Genomic DNA, 19,320 nt, shown 5'->3' on the forward strand with positions numbered 1-19,320 from the left:
AGACATAATATTCTTTTTCTTTTCTTTTTTTTTTCTTTCTTACTCTTAATTGGAATGAGAGCCATGGAAGAAGTTCAGTATGAAAAGCCAGATAGGTAAAATTTTCAGCTGTGGGGGGATTTAAGACACACTTTTTTTTAAAAAAAAGAACGGAATATATTAAAAAGCTAGGTCTGCTTCCTTACAGTTTCTAGCTTGATGTATGTGTGAGGCTCTGAGACATCTGCCTGCAAAGCCCACTGAGGTAGTGAGTGTTATATGAAGTGTCAGGGGAGTCCCGGTGTCCTCCTAGCTCCAAGCACCCTCCCAAAGTGTTAGAGGTGTTTGTAGGCTCTCAAGCAGCCACCTCTGCTCAGGGTTTAAAGGGCTGTTATAAGCTGGAATATTTCTGTTCCCTTTCCCAGTGAGCTACAACAATTATCCCCCAAACAATTCCTTCCTGCTCTCCTTTCCAGTGATGATTTTCTGCAAGGACAGCCAAACACCTTGGGAAAATCAAACATTCAAGGATCAGAAACCCATGCATGCTTTGTAGGGCTTGAAAGGATGCTTATCTATGAAGGTCAAAGCATGGTGAACACTTCAAAGTAAACTGCAGAGAGTTCCTGGCTGGATTTTGTTCTTTTCTTCTTTCTCTCTGCAGAAGAATATCATGTTGCCAAAGGCTTACAATGAGAAGACTGGCACTTTTATATTACTGTAGTTGAAACAGCACTGGCTGTATCATGATGGATCACATGTACTCTTTGGAGTCAATTCTTCAGATGCAACTGCTTAATTAAATTTTAAGCATTATTGATTCAGTTTACATAGCCTCCCCACTTCTAGCACCACTGAATCTGAAGCTGCTGCACTCTGCAGCAGCAAAAAAAAAAAAAAAAAATCAAGGGTTATTAAAAATGAAAGCACTTGACTGGAAGATGCAGGGAATACCTTACATTATGCAGAGCTTAATTACTGCAAGATATGTAATACCCTCTCTTCTGCAGAATAGAAATATAAAACAACTGAGAGAGATTTGTGGGGCAGGTTCTCACATTGTGCAAATGAGGGTAGCAGTGTCTGCGCACTCAGTCGTGCTAACACCCTGTGGAGTGGAGGAATTGGCCTGATGTGTATAAAAGTATTTGATCAATAGAAAGACAAACCAGCTATTAGTTGGTGGTATGTGTGATAGGGTTGCCAGAACAAGTCTTTTTTTTTTTTTTTATTCTTCATTGTTCAATGCTGCTTGTCCATTGCAAGGCTTTATCTAGACTGTATGTCAGCTTTAGTGTTGGTTTAAGACAAACAGGGAGCCCAACAAGAGTAGCAAGATTAAGCTGAATGAGCTGGGCTCAATCTGGAAAAGACAAGACTGAAAAATGCAGTTAGCAGTTTTCCGATACATACAGTTTGTACTAAAAAAGACAGTGATTCATTATTTTCCACAGTCCTTGGGCTAGAAGAAGAAGTTTTATGGAATATGTGACAATTTAAGTTGAATATTATAAAATTACCCTCCCAATATGTATGAAATACTGGAACAATCTGCCTAGGCGGGCTTGCGGAGCTCCTTCACTGAAGGTTTTCAAGGACAACTAATATACGGGGTGTTGCATGTAATTTTGGTGCTGCTTCTGTGCAGGTGGTTGAACAAGAAGATCCCCTTAAAGCCTGACATTTCTATGATTCTAGATTTATTGTGAGCTAGTCAGGACAGGCTGTGTCTTCTGGTCTGCTTGTGTGCCTGTGGATAAAAAATGTATTGTCTGGGTAGTTTAAGCTTGTAAAAGGACTTTTTTTTCCTGATTTGCTTTTATTTCTGTGTTGAGAAGCTTCCTGTACTTGATATTTGCCTTGCTATTGGCTGTAAAAATGGCCTGGAGATTTGGCATAGAGCTTGGTTTTATTTATACGTATATACATGGTTTAAGCAACTAAATAACTACAGAAAAATCCCTATAGCAATGGGGGCATTATTGTATCTGGACATTGGCTATTTTTTAAAGTACATTATCACTACATCAGTTGTTCCTTTATTACCCAAACAAAGGCTGCAGCACTCATTTGGATTCTGTCTTAAAATACTGTATGCTAGTGACTGTGGTCTTTTCTCTCCTCCTTTTCTCCACAGGCACTCTCTTGTGCTAGATACACAATCTGAGCAAGACAACATTGAGAAAAAAAAAAAGTCTTTCAGGACAGATTTGAACTACCACTTTAGAAAAAAGAAGAATACTTCTTAGGATATTATTACTATTAATTACTATTATTAACATAATATTTTTATTCTATTTAAATTTAATTATCTATTACTAAATAATTTTTATTTAATTAATTTATTATCTAATGTTTATTATTATTAATAATATTAATATAATGATAATAATAATTTTGGCTGAAATATTTTGAGGGAGAAAGAAACATTTTTCAAGGCAATTTTTCTTTTAATAATATAAAAACTTTTCAAAAATATTTTAATGGAGAAAAGTCTGTGTTACCAGACCTGTGACAGTACATAATGATGCATTCATTTAAAAATATAGAACCCTAGTGAAGTATAGATACTCTCAGTGGCAATGGGGAGATGTATCCAGCAAGAGTAGCAATATATTTATGCAGGGGACGGCATAGTCTCTCTGAGGAAAGTAAATTCAGACTATGTCTGTGCTGCCATATAGCTCCAGGCGTGAGCTCACGCTCTCACCCAAACCCTTAATTGCCTGTCTCACCTGCAAGTGGGCAGCTTTGCCCAAAAGGGAGACAGGCTCACACATGCCACACAGGTAGCATGGCTCAAGCTACTGCTCTCTGACTTTCAGACTGCTATTACAAGCAGTATGGAAAAAAGTCTTTATATAGAGAGATGAGGTTTGTAGGCAATCTGACTGGAGGTGACCCACAGCTTGTGGCTTCAGGCCTAAATGGGAAGCTAAAAGGTTGATATGGGTAAAATGGAAATGCATATCCAGTGTGCATTTGGGATTCCTCTGCATTAGCCTATAGCCCCTGCAAATTTAGCATCCTTTCTGCATACCTCCTATGCCTTAGCAGTGGCTGTCATTTCCCACGCACTTTCTCCATTAGCTTCCCATAGCAGCACGGTTGGCAGTACACTCACTCTATGCCTTACTTGGCCCTGGTGCTTTCAGAGCAGTATTTTGTCTATATATTCATCTGTAGTAAATAACCATCTTTGCTCCAGCCAGGCTACGTAGATGTGCATTCAGCTCTTGTCCACACTCCAAGGTACAGGCTGCCAGGACTTGGTGGCGATGTCTGTACTATCTCTTACACATTTTGAAAATAGACTCCAGTCTTGCAGTTTCCCCACCTAGCCCCTTCTTTGGAAGGAAACCCACTCCTTGACTTCAGTGAACAGTGTGCGAATAGCAGTCTTGGGAATGAGGCTGCAGAGAGCACCCGAGACATGAGAAACAGCTTTTCTGTTCGTGAAAGCCCTATACTGGTACACCATGGGTGACAGCTACTTCCCCACGCAGTTCTGCCAATGCACATTTCATCCGGCTCACACGTTCTTTCAGTGCTTGTGCCTGGCTTTAATGAGCAGCCGGGGGTTGCTCAGGCTGGTGCCAGGCTGGGCTGGTTTTATAATGGTTGAGGGCTGAATGCCTGCCTGGAGATGAATGGGACCCCCGGACTGCGCAGTTTTTGCAGAAGAAAGTTCTACAACCACATTCCTCCCCTTCCCCTTTATTTGAAGATTTAATTAGGGCTTAGAAGCTAGGGCTTTTTAAACCAAGATAATTATTTGCTTTTCTTCCTAAGGAAGGAAACTCCTTTGCTTTTTACTTGTTCCAATGCTGCCCCTTCCCAGCTCCTGCAAGCGGATGCTCGCTGCTCGCAGTCCCGTTTGGTGACCATCACATAGTCTCACGCTGCTCACAGAAAAGCCCATATTGCTAGCAGTCTGTGGGAAGAACATAAAGACCTTCCTCCTCACCGTGCTTACTGCCGTCGCGTTGCTGGGTACAGAGAAACAGCTTCTCTCAGGTAACATCGCCACGTAGAATGGGGGGCATAGAGACAAGTTGGGCATCCTCGACCACTCCTCTAGTTTTGCCAAGATGAATTTCCAGAGAGAGGTAGTTCCATGCTTAATGAGTAGGCATCTGCTATGCCTACCCTACCCTGAGCTGGACCTTGCCACCCCACCGCAGGGGCAGGCAGTGCCACTGCTACTCTGCAGAATCACCTCTCGAACCTCGGGAAAAGTAGCAAAACGGGTGATTTCCCTCCTTCCACTCATACTCTTGAGGACAGAGAGGGTTGCTCTTGCCTGACAAAACATCCACCCTGTGACCAGAGGGCTGACATCCAGCTCACACAGATCAGGGCCAGAGCATTGAAAGGACCCTGTAATCCGGACTTCGAAAACTGTGCTTTCTTTTTTGGTCTAAGCCAAAACCCTGACTGCAAGGGGTGCCTCTTCCTTCTGGACCTGTGCAGTCAAGGAAGCTTGGCCTGAGCCTGAACAAAGTAAATTGGCTTTTATTGTTTAGATGCCTTGCTCAGATACATTTCCAACCCTTCAAATATTTCTGTCTCGTCTTATCTGTATCAAGAATTAGACTGAGACTTGCCTGCTCCATTTGATTGTACAATATATTGAGCATTCGCATCAGAGGGAATGGTGGGTGGTTGGCATTTTAAATGGCTGCTCAGCCATTGGCAGAATAGAATTAATAACCTAGAGCTAAAAATATAGCAATATGTTTAAATGCACTTCGTGCATGTTCAACAAAATGTGTGCTTGCAAGAGGAGAGCTCCATAGATATGATAATTCAGAAGATAAATTTGACTGAAAACAAAATGTTTAATAGATCACTGTCAATTTTAATTTTTATGCTAAAAATTCCAAAACAAGGTTTTAAAACTTTTTTCTTTCATTTTTCTAAAATATATCTTAAATGTCTGTTTTTTTGATGCGATAAAATGTATTTGTGATTTTGTTTTTCCTTTAATATTATATTTTATAGTATTGCTTTCTGATATAGCTAATATTTATATGATATTACAGCACTTTTATAGTACAGATTTATTGAAATGGAAGGTTGGTTCGTTATATAATTGAGATTTTTTCAGTTTGGTAGAATAAAATCCTTGGTTATTATTGCAAAGACATGATCGTATCTTTTTGGATGGAAAACATTCAGCTTTGCTGTTTTCAAAAGAAATAATAGTAGGCTTTCCGCTCTGGTTTAGAATGATCTTCTATTTGTCTGTCCATTGATCCAGGAAGGTAAATTTGTAATAATGCAGTTTTTTGCTTCATGAGGCTTTGAAAGTTTTTATCTGGCTCACGATGCCCTGGAGACTTCTTTAGTGCATTGCTGAAGCACAGCATCTACGGTACTTTCTGGGAGAGGACACTCAGTCCACCTGGGAGATGTCACACTTGGAGCTCTCTGTGCCACTGCTTTAACAGGCTGAAACTCTGCTATATGCAGTAACTCAGTTACGGTATTAGCCATAATAGTTAATAATAACAACATAACAGTTAAGAAAATGATAGCTAGTAACAGCTGTACCACTGTGTATATCAGATTAATACACAGTTAATGTCTTGCTCAAGGTCCGTTTCTGGGTATACACCCTGCGTAACCTTTAAGCAGATTTTATGCATGCATTGTCCTTTTTCTGCTAAGCTTCATTTTATCTTTACCATCTCTTCTGTTGTCTTTCCTCCAAGCTCCAAACTTTAAAAAGTAAAGTAATCCATATCCTCATTTGAATAAAACTTCGTAAAAAGTACTTGTGAGATATTGAAAATTCCAGTTAATTAAAAACTGATTACATTTAATCGTAGACAGACTTTCAGCATACTGGGAACTATTTCATTTCACTAGGCTAAGCAGCTGTGACTAAAAGGATTACTGACAGAGAAAAACATTCTTCCTAAATTAAAGGTGCACTAGCATGAAAATATCTCTTTGACCATGTGGTTTTTAAGACAATATGTGGCTGATTGCAAAGTTAGGAAAAGTATAGCATATTGATACCAGACAACAGGGGTTAGAAGATTAATGGTTTTGAAAGGTGAAATGTGGTAATTATCTGTTTGTTACAGCAGAACTGCAGTTCTTCATGTCCAGTCACTCATTCGGAAGCATCCATGATTCCTGCTATTTTCATTACATATATATATCCCAGTACAGCAGATATGACCTTTACTGTAAATTGGTTTTTACTGTTCTGTGAGCAATGACCCTCAATCTGCTCTAAAACAGAGTGCTGCAGTTTTTGTTTATTTTTCTGCCCCTCCACTCTATCCACAGCTGGCTATTCCTGCCCCACATTCCTCCTGATCCCTTAGCCAGCCATTCCCCTGGGTCTCCAATAAACTATCGCAGATTGGTAGGTCTGCGCCTCTGCAACCTCAGTGCGACACCCTCAAATCCATGAAGTTGCCTTTTGGTTACACTGCAATCTTCCAGCAAGGTTTATTGACTTCCACTGCTTGCTGTGCCTTCCCTTTAATGTTAGCATAACTTACTAAAGAGGCACTGATTGGGAACCTCTATACTACACAATTACACAACTGCTTCACAGAGAAATTTTGTACATGATCTGTTAGTAAAACTGCTGCTTTATCCCATGGGGCATGACAAAATTTTGAAATTCTTTTCTAGACTAAATCTGAGTCTGTAAGGAAAAAAAATACACTAGGAATCCTATAACTTTTTTTCTTTAACATTTTCAAGCTAAAAAAAAGAGTGTTGTAATTTCAGGTTCTCATTTTAGAAGTGTAATTTTGTTCTCGTTTCAATGAAATTGAATGATAATATATATAATATGATATATATGATATAGCTAATACATTAAAGGAACATTAATTTACATTTTCAAAACTATCATTTCATAGTTAAAAGTAACATTAGCAATAAATTCCTTGGTTTCAGTGACACTATATTTTCAAATGGGAAACAGTTCTTCCTGCAAATGCCACTAGTTTTTTATTTATAGCACTATCATTTGAACATCTTCTTTAGTGAATTTTGAATATTTCAAATTGCTTAGTAAAAAGAAAATTAATATTGAAAACAGAAGAGATATTGAATGATTCTGCTAAAAAATAAAAGTACAAATATGGAAAATGAAGGTATGAAAATATACAGGAAGCAAATTTCTATAAAATATAAGCTACTGACTTAAAGATCTATTGCTTATTAATTGAGGTGAAATAATTGACCATGTGCATATTCTTAGACCATTCCAATGAAGTAAGCTGAATTTGTTTAACATGGATGCTTTATGTCATCTGCTGGAATTAATGGGGTTAGCAGTGACAACTGTTGAAATTAATGTGTCAAAGACAGTAAGCTAACACTGTGATTTTCTAATGCTGCCATATATTGTCAATGGAGACAGATAAATGCTTACTCTATAAGCATCAAAATAGAATCATCATGGCAATACTTATGAATCACCATCTCAGTCATGAAATAGACTGTATTTCATATGATATGGTTTGATTATATATGATATGCATAATATACCTTTTGCATTTTTGTATTTTACATGTACGTATTTATATTGTATATTCTAGCTTGCACTGGTGTATTACTTTCCATCACAGAGGATTACATAAACACTTACTTACACTGCAGACCAAACTCTATGTGCATACAGAGTCTAGCAGAATGAGTCTCTGGTTCCAGTGCCTTCGCATGCAAGAATATTCAAAATAGTAGTACAAAGTCACAGTTTCCACTTTAAAAGCAAGTAACAAGGAGACAGAAAATAGTGATGATTACTTGGTATACAGTGGAAACCACAGTGTAGTTTACATTTGCCTGTTATTAATATTGCCCTATAATTTCCTCTTTGCCAGGACCAAGCAATGCTGAATCTATTTCTTGATAAAGACATAATACAGACTTTAATAGGCAACAAACATGTTGGGAATGAAGTAAGAACACCCTACAGTACTCCAAAACAATCTTTCATCTACAGCTACTGATCGTTTCCCTACACCATGAATCTGCTAATCTTACATATAACAGCAGAAGACAAAGGTATCTATAAACAGCATAGATATCTAGAAAAGCCAAGGTGCTGAAGAAATATTCTGTAATAGTGCAGTTAGAAATCCTGAGATGTGTGAAAACAATGACGATCATTAAAAATGCTTCATCAGTCCAGCTGAATCATAGAATCACAGAGTGGTTTGATTTGGAAGGGACCTTAAAGACCATCTAGTTCCAACCCCCCTGCCATGGGCAGGGACACCTTCCACCAGATCAGGTTGCTCAAAGCCCCATCCAACCTGGCCTTGAACACTGCCAGGGATGGAGCATCCACAGCTTTTCTGGGCAACCTGTGCCAGTGCCTCACCACCCTCACAGTGAAGAACTTCTTCCTTTCATCTAAACTAAATCTCCCCTCTTTCAATTTAAAGCCATTACCCCTTGTCCTATCGCTACATGCCCTTGGAAAAAGTCCCTCTCCAGCTTTCTTGTAGGCCCCCTTTAGGTGCTGGAAGGCTGCTATAAGGTCTCCCTGTAACCTTCTCTTCTCCAGGCTGAACAACCCCATCTGTCTCTGCCTGTCTTCATAGGAGAGGTGCTCCAGCCCTCTGATCATCTTCGTGGCCTCCTCTGGACTTGGTCCAAAAGGTCCATGTCCTTCTTATGTTGCGGGCCCCAGGGCTGAATGCAGGACTCCAAGTAGGTGCTCATAAGAGTGGAGCAGAGGGGCAGAATCACCTCCCTCAACTTGCTGGTCACACTGCTTTTGATGCAACCCAGGATATGGTTGGCTTTCTGGGCTGCAAGCGCACGTTGCCGGGTCATGTTGAGCTTCTCGTCAACTAACATCCTCAAGTCCTTCTCCTCAGGGCTGCTCTTAGTCCATTCTCCTCCCAGCCTGTACTTGTGCTTGGGATTGCCCCGACACATGTGCAGGAAAAAAAACATCAGAAAGCATGGGTCATTTTGTTTAAGAGATGAAAGCAGCGATCAAATAGATGAGAGAGAATTTCTTATTCTAGGAAGACCCATTGAGAAAGATGTAGGCCAAGCAGAAAGTGGATCTCAGACATCTTGACATGTAACAGGTGAAAACACCTTTGCCATCCTTGACAAGACAAAGCTCTGCCCTGGAATAACACCATTGCTTTCCACAGTGATGACAGTGGCAGCTTTATGAGAAGGGGAAAAAACAACTCTGTTCACTTCCAGATTTGTCAAGTAGAGCTGAGCTTATCTGACCCAGACTGTGTTTGTCATTTGGCAAACAGATGCTGCCATCATGACATGAAGCAGTGGCCATTAAGTGAGAACTGCTGTTGGGTATGTCTTCCCATTTTCAAACCTGCTTCAAAAAGAAGGAAGGCTACAAAATATATCAGGTATTCAAGAGCATTGAAGCATTTAAAGATTGTCAAGCACTGCAGCACCCGCCTCCAGAAGTGCACAGGAAGGACACTGCAGCAACAACGAGCAACAACCAACCCTTTTCAAAATATTTCAGGAGCCAGGAAGAGGTAGATAAGTGTGCAGGGGTCAAAAGTGTAGCAGAACACCTTAGTTCAATAGAGATTAAGCAGTACTATTATTATCATGATTATATCTTCACACCACTTAGGAGACTTAACGGTGACTCACAGGCTAAGGCTGCCAGAGAGCCTGCCTGACACCAGAGTTGATCTCATTACCTTGAAAATTCTGGGCTAAGTAAATTCAGGTCTATCACATGGTTTGGTCATGACATATGATCCTAGTTGACTTCAAGGTCAAAGAAAAGAGGTTACATGGTAAGACAAGATTTAAAGAATAGTAAGCTGGAAAAAGATTGCAATTGTCACCTGAGCGGAGGCTTAGAAACTGTTGGAGGATTGGCTCCTTCCAGCCAAGCTGCCACTGAAGAACAATTGGTGCAATTTCAACGAGACGGAACTGTGTTAGAAAATTATGTACTGTTAAAGCCCAAATGCTTTTCAGAGGTCGTTTTCAATAAAATTCCCAGCAGAAAGGAGAAATATGTTCTTGCTAATGTGGTCTGTATCAGGCATTACCTTAGGATGTGAGTGATCTCATCGCCTGCGTGCTTCCTGCTGCGCCTCGCTCAGGGTTCGCTTTCCACTGCTGCGTGCTGAAGCCACACACCAAGCCACATCAGAAAATGGACTTTTTCCAAAGACTTGCTTCGAAAGCTGGAAATATGCCACGTGAAAGATGGAAGAGCTTTGCTCATTCTGAGTCACCTACCGAAAGAAGAAAATAAGGAGATGGCTTGTCACATATGAAGTGTTACTTCTATGTAAAGCAAGTTTTCTACAGTTCAAGGAAGTAATGCTGGGCCACCTGTAAATGGAGGCAGAATATGCCAAAGTATTGCCACTGAAAAATATGTACAGGACTTGGTGTTTCTGACTGACGACACATGTTGATAGAGCTTTCTTTTAGGAAAAACGTTTTCATATGGATTCACTGGAACAACTATGTGGATTCAATGCTGTTAGTGCAAACTCCCTCCGACTGGTATGGCATATTCTCTTCTCATGATAAATAGCTAGATTTTTTGCTGTAGATATAATGTGTGAGGGGAAAATTAGATCTTTCTGCTTCCAAGAGTAGGTCAGTAACTAGTCCTGTTTATTAGTATTGCCCTCATACACAAATTTTTTTTGCAATCACTAGCAACTTGTCATGTTAATTCAGCTGACTTTGAAGGCTCAACAAGCACTATGATTACTTACCTCCACTGCTATATCCTTGAGGTCATTCTCCAGGTAAAATCTGAGATACATTGCTGGATGCATTTGGGAAAGGTGGCTTTGTCCATGATTGATCTGTACCTCGAACAGGAGAATCTAATTTTCCTAAACATCGTAAATACATCAATATGAGAGCATGAATTTCCCAACTTAGTTTATTTCCTAAAAATTAAAAACTCATCCTTCAAAATTAGTATGTATATATGCATAGCAAGTTTATTTAAAATATGCTGTAATTTGCATGAACTTTCCATCATTTTTGCAAAACAATGTTAATTACCCTATTTAATGATCCAGAGCATCCCCAATTTTTACCTTTCACAGTTTTCCATCTTTGTAATTCCAGGCCTAATTGCCATTACCATAATTTTATTGCAAAGCACTGACTTCAAAACAAACTCATAGTACAAGTGTTCTTTTAACTTGGAGGCCAGGAGGAATGTATAACTAGCTTGTTATTTTGTCTAGGGGGTCTTTTTTACTCTAATAACCAACAATTCTGTCCAATAGGAGACACCTTGATCAGAGGTTCAAGACTCCTGTATGTTGTTTAAAGCCCAGGAGGCTGTGTTATAAGTATATATACACAGCTTTTATATATATATATTAATACACATACAAAAGTCATAGTACATATACATAGGCTATGAGTCCATACAGTTAGTTACTGTTCAGAGCTAAGAAAAAGGTGTAGAAGAAAACAGAGCATCACTCTCATTCCTAAGTTCCCACAGATGCTGATTCGCAACCTACTATTGATAAGTGAATAACAAGAAAAGATTTGGTGCAGAATTCGTCTCGAGGTATTTTTGATTTATAAATCTGATTTTTATATTTATAATTATAAATGTGAATATAAATTTCCAAGGGCAAAACTGATATAAGTTCAAGTAATTCCATCATGTTCCAGACAGGCTCAGTGTCTTTACACAGTTTTTTAAATCTTTTCACTATGTTATATGCTGTCTATCTTCATGGTATCCAAGTAATTTCCAGCAGAATATTAAATGTTTTTCTCACATGTAGCCCTATTCTTGTTACTTTCCTTTTTCTTACTGGAAGAAAGCCTCACATAGATTTCATTTATACTTTCTTCATTACTCTTTTTTTAATCCTAGCTGTTTTGACTTTAATCTCTGTAGAAAAGATGTGCCTGTGTGTATGCTTTTGAGTGTGTTTGAAGGATCTGTATTTTTGTTAGATAAGAACATCATTTAGTTGATATTTATGACTGCGACTGAGGGAAGTGATGAATATACTGTTTACATTTTTAAAAGTATTTAACTTAAACCAGAAGCTTTTGAAACTAGTTTGCTAGGTGATCTCACATATGTTATCTGCATGCTCATACTGCTCTGCTGACTCTTACAGATCTACTGATAACTTGCCAAGGGGATGCTGATACGAAGATTTAAAATTGGAATTAGACTGAAATGAAATTACAGTGCTTTTCCTTGTTCCTTTCATAAGCAGCTTTTTTTCACTGATTTCATGACAACTAAATATTAATTTAATTCCAAGACTCAGAATGATTAAACACAAATTGCAGCAGATTTTTTTCATGGAGCACTAAAGCCAACTATATTGTAAAATATGTACTGACATTCTGCAAGAGATAAAGATTGTTTACTGTACATTGCTGAATCCCAAGTAATCCTCCTGAGCTTTTGCTAGTGATAATCCTTCCTATTGCTATTATAAGCACAGTGATAACTTTTCCTTTAACATACAGTGATAATTCTTCCTCTTTACCTCCAGAAAACTCTTTTACCCTCATAAAATTTCCAATAAATTGACCTAAACTTGCAAAGCAGAAACAAATCATCATCACTTGTAACAGAGAAATAATGTGAAACATTTCCAAAGGCTGCAATTAATCCTGGGGTAGCAGTATTCAAAAATTCCAGCACCCAACAAAGAAAGGCATCATTACCTGCTGTGTTTTGCCTAGAAAAACACATTGTAAAGGCATATGGGTCTCAAGAACTGCTGGTTCACTTTCTATATCTGGTGTGGCCTGAGAGCTCACGTTTCCCTATCCTCCATTTCCCTCATTGGAAGGTGTCTGCTTCTGCTGGAAGCTCTTTCAGCAGGGTATTGTCTCTCCCTTTATCTTTGTGCTGCATTCAGCTGTATTTGGCACAAAGAAAGGAGAGAAAGACTGAAGGAGGTACAAGGAATTAGGCTGGAGTATTCTGCTTCCCAGCCAGCCAAACGCAGGAGCCCCAGCTCTCTGCCTCGCCGTTCGGTAAGCAGTTTAGCAGAGGTGCAGGAGGAAAGGGAGTGCAAAAGGCTAAACATGGTATTGCTTCAACAGCCATGTACCTAGTTAACTTGTTATGGTGCCTGGCACAATGAGAATGAGAGATTCAGGTAATTTTCTAGTTATTGGCGAAAGAAACAAGAGACACTGTTTTCTCTGCATATGGAGAGCTTTTTTTCCCTCTCCTCTCCTCTCCTCTCCTCTCCTCTCCTCTCCTCTCCTCTCCTCTCCTCTCCTCTCCTCTCCTCTCCTCTCCTCTCCTCTCCTCTCCTCTCCTCTCCTCTCCTCTCCTCTCCTCTCCTCTCCTCTCCTCTCCTCTCCTCTCCTCTCCTCTCCTCTCCTCTCCTCTCCTCTCCTCTCCTCCACTCTTTTCCTCGTTTCATTCATGTCAACATCCCACAGACAATTTTTGCCACCAACCATCACAGGAATAGGAACAGAGAAGTTACTACCTTAACAGTGAACAAAATGCTATTCTGGTTTACACCCACATAAATCCAGAATAACTTCATTGAAAAGAATGAGCTAGAGCTCCAAGTGGTGTAAATTACTTTTTCATCGGTTTCAGTGCAATTACACCAATTTTCTTTAGATATATATCAGGCTCTAAGTAAATCCAATTTATGCTCGCTTACCAGGGCACTATTTGGCCCAGTCTCAAAGAGAATAATTTGTCCTCTCCAGTAGCAGGAAGTATTTATTTTCTTTCATTTTTTTCCTCTCCTTACCTCTCCTGGGGGAAGAACATGATTTTATACTCTGCACTTAACATAATTAGAACAATTTCAAAAATTTACCTAATTATTCCTCACAACATGCCCAGCAGGTTGGCAAATATTATCACCCATGTATTATAGCTGGGGAAATTACATTGAAGAGGTTAAATGACTTGCCTGAGGATGGGTTGCAAGGCAGTGGGATAGCTTGAATTGAATCCCAGTAATACAAGCTTCTCACAGCCATCCTCTAGTCAATGCACAGTCCTGACTATATTTTGTGCCAGTGTTTTGCCTATTATCTCAACTTGGTCACTCCTCACGTGTTGATTCAGTCGCACGCATTCTTCACCACACTATCAAGAAGTGGCTAAACAAGAAGTGCATTGACATATGCGATTGAGTGTAAACTTTTGATTACAAAAATAACTTAAATAGGTGTTATACTCAACATGAAGCAAGGCTGAGATGTTCTCTGAGAACCCAAAATCAAAATGAAAAACAGATATTGGAATAACACAACAAATTACATAGTAATTAATCATCACTGCTGCATCTTAGCTGTCTAGGAGCAATGAGGGACTAAATAATGAAGCAGCTGAATTGCTGTTTAAAGATACACAATTTATTGTTAAAAATCTGAAATAAGAACCTGCTATCATGGCCAGCTGGGTTGTAGCCAAGACTGCCTAAATCTTTCATAAAGTGCCAGAGGCAATTGTCTTTTATAGATATGCAGGACATACCTCAGCAGTAGGAAAAATAGTCAAGAAAATCATGAAAGATAGAGTTATACATTAATTTAATGTATACAACTTAGTAGGACTAAAGGCTCAGGCTTCTCAAGGCCAAACAGTGCCTCTCTAAACTGCCACCACTCTTTCAGAATTAACAAAATAGTGAATAAGGGAGAAATGGTGGATAAAATTAATTCAGGCTTTCAAAAGACTTTTGATAAAGACCCTTACAAGAAACTCTTAGGGAAACTTGGTAACCATGGAGTGAGAGGTAAAACTTCACATGGATTAAAACCTCACTAGGAGTGAGAGAAAAAGGAGAAGGAATAATGTAGCATTCTTACTATAAAAAGAGGTTAGTGGTGTGGTAGCCTACACACTAGTGTTTTTTGTCTATGCCAAATCGCAGAGTCCATACTCATGAACAGCTCCATTGAAAGCTGCTGCTAACTGTGGTGGGAAGTTTGTTGTTACTGTGCTTCCGGAAGTTTAAATAAGGTTTAGAGGACATGATGGCATATTTATAGACAGTCTGAAAGGGGAAGAGCTCAGTAAATTAACCATATGAGTTGGGCGTGCAAATCTAGTGGGTTTAGCTAAAAGCTGAGACAACTATGAAGGACCCTAAAATCGTCTGAAGTGGTCTTGTAAATGCAGTGCTGTGCAACTCACCAGCTCATCCCATCAATGGCACAGCTGAACTCTTTATCCAGATTTCCCACCTGCCAGTTTCCTGTGGAAGGGTGGAAAATTATTTCACTAGACAGTATTTTACCTCCTTTCTTTGAGCTTCTAGTTTAGAGAGGCTGCAGAGAAAAAAGAGAGGAAAAGGAAGCAGGATCAAATTTCCAAAGAAATTATACTTGAGAATTACTATGACCAAATTAAATCTTGTCCTGTAAGGGAAGTTAAGGTATTTTTATTATGGATCCTGAAGCAAGAGTGAGAGCTTCATTCTGTACTTTCCTCTGAAGTCACCTACTCCTGAGTCAGGTGGAAGTGTGTACCTGACCATTAGGCGTTAGCCAAGTGTCTAGGTATGTGCTGGTCACATCACTCAGTGTGTACTACTGGCTACAAAAACTAATGTGCCGTAACCACCCTTATCCAATGCGGCAGCTAAGCCTACAATGCCACTTCTGTGTTTTCTTAACATAACATTATATAAGTTTGCTCGTTTCCCTCAAGCTGAACATTATTTTGGAGAAAGCTTTGTTGTCTCTATGACATAAATCTATTCCAAACTCCATCTCAAAATGCTATGCATGTTCAAAGAGATGAGTAATGCAGTTGCTCTAGAAGAAGAATGAATATGAGAAAAGGAGTGAAAAAGTAGATAAAAATAGATGGGAAGATGATGGCCCATAGCCAGCTATGCAAAATTAAGGATGAAATTCTGAAAGCATAAAGGACAAATAATTCTAGTGGGAAGCCTGAGGTAGCCTAGTTCGTCTCACTTTGCTTAGTACTATGGCCCTGAATCAGCTGCCTGAAAACACCAGGAAAATGCACTGGTGTCTAAGGTAAAGAGAGTGAGGACACAAACTTTGTTGATGGTATGAACTTGCTTGGGTTAGTAAAAATGAGAGCTGACTGCAAAGATTTGCAAAAAGACTGTACAAGGCTAAGTGGCTGAGAGATAAAATGGAAAATGCAATTCAATGTGGATGAATGTAAAGTAATGCACATACATAGGTAAAAGCAATAAAACTTTAGTTACAAAATGATGGGCTGTGGGCTGACTATTATCATTCAAGAGAGAGATTGGGGATATAATAGCTAGTTCTATAAAAACATCAGCTCAATATTCAGTAGAAGTCAAAAAGCAAATCAAACGTTAGGAATTATCAGGAAATGAATAGAGAACAAATAGATAATGTTATTATACCAGTGTATAAATCTATGGTATGCTTGCATCTTCAATGCTTTGTGCATTTCTGGTCTTTCTGTTTCAGACAGAGTAGAACTGGAAAAGGTACGGACAAGGGCAGCATTGCTGATCAAAGGTGTGGATGCCATCTGTGCAAGAAACAATGAAGCAAACCAGGACTCTTCAGCCTGGGGAAGAGGTGGCACAGAACAAGAGTGACAAGGATGAGGTGAAGAGGGATCAACTTCTAGTACATGAGCTTAAAGTCATGAGAAGATTCTGCCACACAGTCAGTTCAAAACAAGCAAACTGAAGTAATTCCTTATACATGTGCAAAACTTATTGCTGAAGGAAGCTACTGATACTAAAAATTACCATTGTAGTAAAGGTGCCTGCAAACTCCTGGAAGGAGAATCTATTGAGGGTGACTAGATACTGAGCTATAACCTCTGTTTCAGGAAGTCCCTGGCCTGTAAAACATTGGAAGGGAAGGACAAACACTGCTTTCTGGCCCTTCTTTTTCCCCGAGCATCTGTCCCTGGTCTATCAGAGACAGACTATTGGGCTAGGTGGTGTTTTGATCTATACGCCTTACACTGTGCAGGTAGAAATTTTTCCTACAAGTTAGAGGGGTGTGTGCATACATGAAAAATGGCATATCGAGGGACAGAGAAGCCACCGGCAGTGCAGGGAGGAAGGGAAGCAGAAAAAGGAATATCCAGGGAACATTAGGACATTGCATGTTATTGTTTTATCCTCTTGAATTTACAACTGAACAGTCTTCTACATATCAAAAAGGGCTTTTTGCAATCAATGGGAGTTGGTTTAGGCCCTCAGGGCAAAGCTTTCTTTCCCTCTCTTGTACATTCCCACTGCAGATATGGTTTCCAGATAGAATTTATTCTGAAGAGCAGAAAAGTCACTCTGTCGTGACTCAGGGTGCATCTATTTGTCATTCTGTCTGTATCTCTCACTATCCTTTTCTTGTGCTTTCTCTGATAAGGGACCTTGGTGACTGAAATATAGATCAAAGCCCCAGCCTAAGGCTGGTCAAAAGAAAAGGAAAGAGGAAAGAAGGCATTAAAAAATATATCACTGAGCTTAAAGGATTCCTTCTTTTGTTATTTTCTGCCCTTTCTATTTGAAGATTTTCTGTCTCATCCTGCAGTTAACATATCTTACAGTAACTTTGAAAGAGAAGCAAAAGGGAGAGACTAAACAGAATATGATTTTCCTTTACTATATTGTAACTATACTTATTTCTAAACTTGAACTGTTTCATTGTACATTGGGAGAGATAGTGACTTGTGCTTGATCTGGCATGTCTGTGCTACTCATTAACCTTTATATGATTGCTGACATGAATCCTCACAAAGCCATGAGTCCAGTGACTTTGATCCTCTGTGTTTGATTACTTTGGTTCTAATTACATTTGTGTTGTTATGTGTTAATTGTGAGGAAAGATACATAATTTATCCTATAATATGCCATAGTACCCGTATTTGAGATGCAAGGTCTAGACCAATTGAAATGTCATTTCATACCACTGATGTTGAATACATTAGATAAATGCTGTCTTGTCTCATATACTGGAAGAGGGGACAATTCTGGATATGAATACAACTGGAAAGTTATTTGTGTCCAAATAATCTGTCTTTTAGCACAAGTTAGTCTGTAAGATCTCAAAGATTTATATAAAGAGTTCTGTTTCATTTATTAAATAAATATACTGTATAACTGCAAACTTTTTATTCCATCATTTTAATTACTATAGCTTCCCCACACATTTTTCTTAAAAATTGTCGTAAAAAGTAATGCCCATGCTTTTTCCTGACCCCAGAAACCAGTGGTTCTGCTGTAGCATCAGGGCATTCTTAGCAATCACATTTTTTCATGGGTTTTATGAAACAGTTACACTGTTTTCATTACCTACAGTATGATTTAACTATATGCAGTTTTATTACATTGCCCAGAAGTGGTTGTTAGGCGATAGCAATAGATCAGCATAGCTTCACCAAGCTTAGTAAAACTTTACTCCCTTGGACCATTTGATGTGATGCTTTTAGTGGGTATGTGCTGTCAAAAATAGCATCCTTCTTTCATCCAGAACCAGAACAAATTTACGCAAAGTTACAGCTATGGCAAAATTAGAACCAATACTTTCTGTTATAACCATCATTTGTGCTGTAAGGAAAAAAAAAATCCCTAACTTTTTCAAGAATTTGGTTTCTTGAGGAAATTTCTCTGATCTTGTTATAACAACAGTGCAAAGGTCTATACTCTGACAATGACTTTTATGCAAAACTTACTAATGTCTCTGAAAGTTCCTCATGCAAAATGATAGCCTCAAAATACAATCCATTTACTGCCAGATGTTTTGCAAGCTGTTCTGTAACGTCACATAAAAAGCAATGAAGTAAAGACAGAGCCATAGCAATATATATTATAAGAAGCTAAAATTGGGATGGAGAGGCGTGTTAGCTTCGTAAAATTTACAGTAATGTGAGGAAATCAAGGTGTTCTTGGAAACCGAGTGGAGCCAAGCCAATTTTGAGTGATTTTTTTAAGATCAAGCAGAACATTCAGTTAAGACGTGACTGAACAAATGTATATTTTTTGCAGCACACCATGAACACCAGCAAGCTTTCCCCCCTGTTGAACCAAATAAGGAAATAAGTTTAGGACTTGAAGATCCCATTTTGAGACTATGACTGTCTCTCATCCAAAGACCTTTCTGGAAGAGCCACTGATCCCACAGATGGATCCATGGTAAGGCATCTCACATGAGATACGCCAAACCGCTAGTCAGTGCTGATAATGATCTTCTTGATCTCTTGTCAGGTTTCTTTCACTTTCTTTGGGTATACCCCTGAATTATTTTGAGCACTTCATGCTAGTGGTGATGGAGGGTGCATGTTCATTCAGACCAAGGTGAGTACATTAGTCAGGTGGAAATAACAGGCTTTTTGGTCATGAAGGATATGAAAAAATGAAGCATGTGGAAGCAACT

General features: G+C 39.0%; 1 long non-coding RNA gene across 1 annotated transcript; it reads left to right on the forward strand.

Moving 5' to 3' along the window:
• The first annotated feature begins 3,878 nt into the window (after nucleotides 1–3,878).
• On the forward strand, nucleotides 3,879–18,054 carry LOC128143242 (uncharacterized). The gene is made up of 2 exons (XR_008235686.1): nucleotides 3,879–3,996; nucleotides 16,396–18,054. It is a non-coding gene; the product is annotated as an uncharacterized LOC128143242 (long non-coding RNA).
• The last annotated feature ends 1,266 nt before the right edge of the window (nucleotides 18,055–19,320 follow it).

This window comes from Harpia harpyja, chromosome 6, assembly GCF_026419915.1.
Source record: "Harpia harpyja isolate bHarHar1 chromosome 6, bHarHar1 primary haplotype, whole genome shotgun sequence".
NCBI lineage: Eukaryota > Metazoa > Chordata > Aves > Accipitriformes > Accipitridae > Harpia > Harpia harpyja.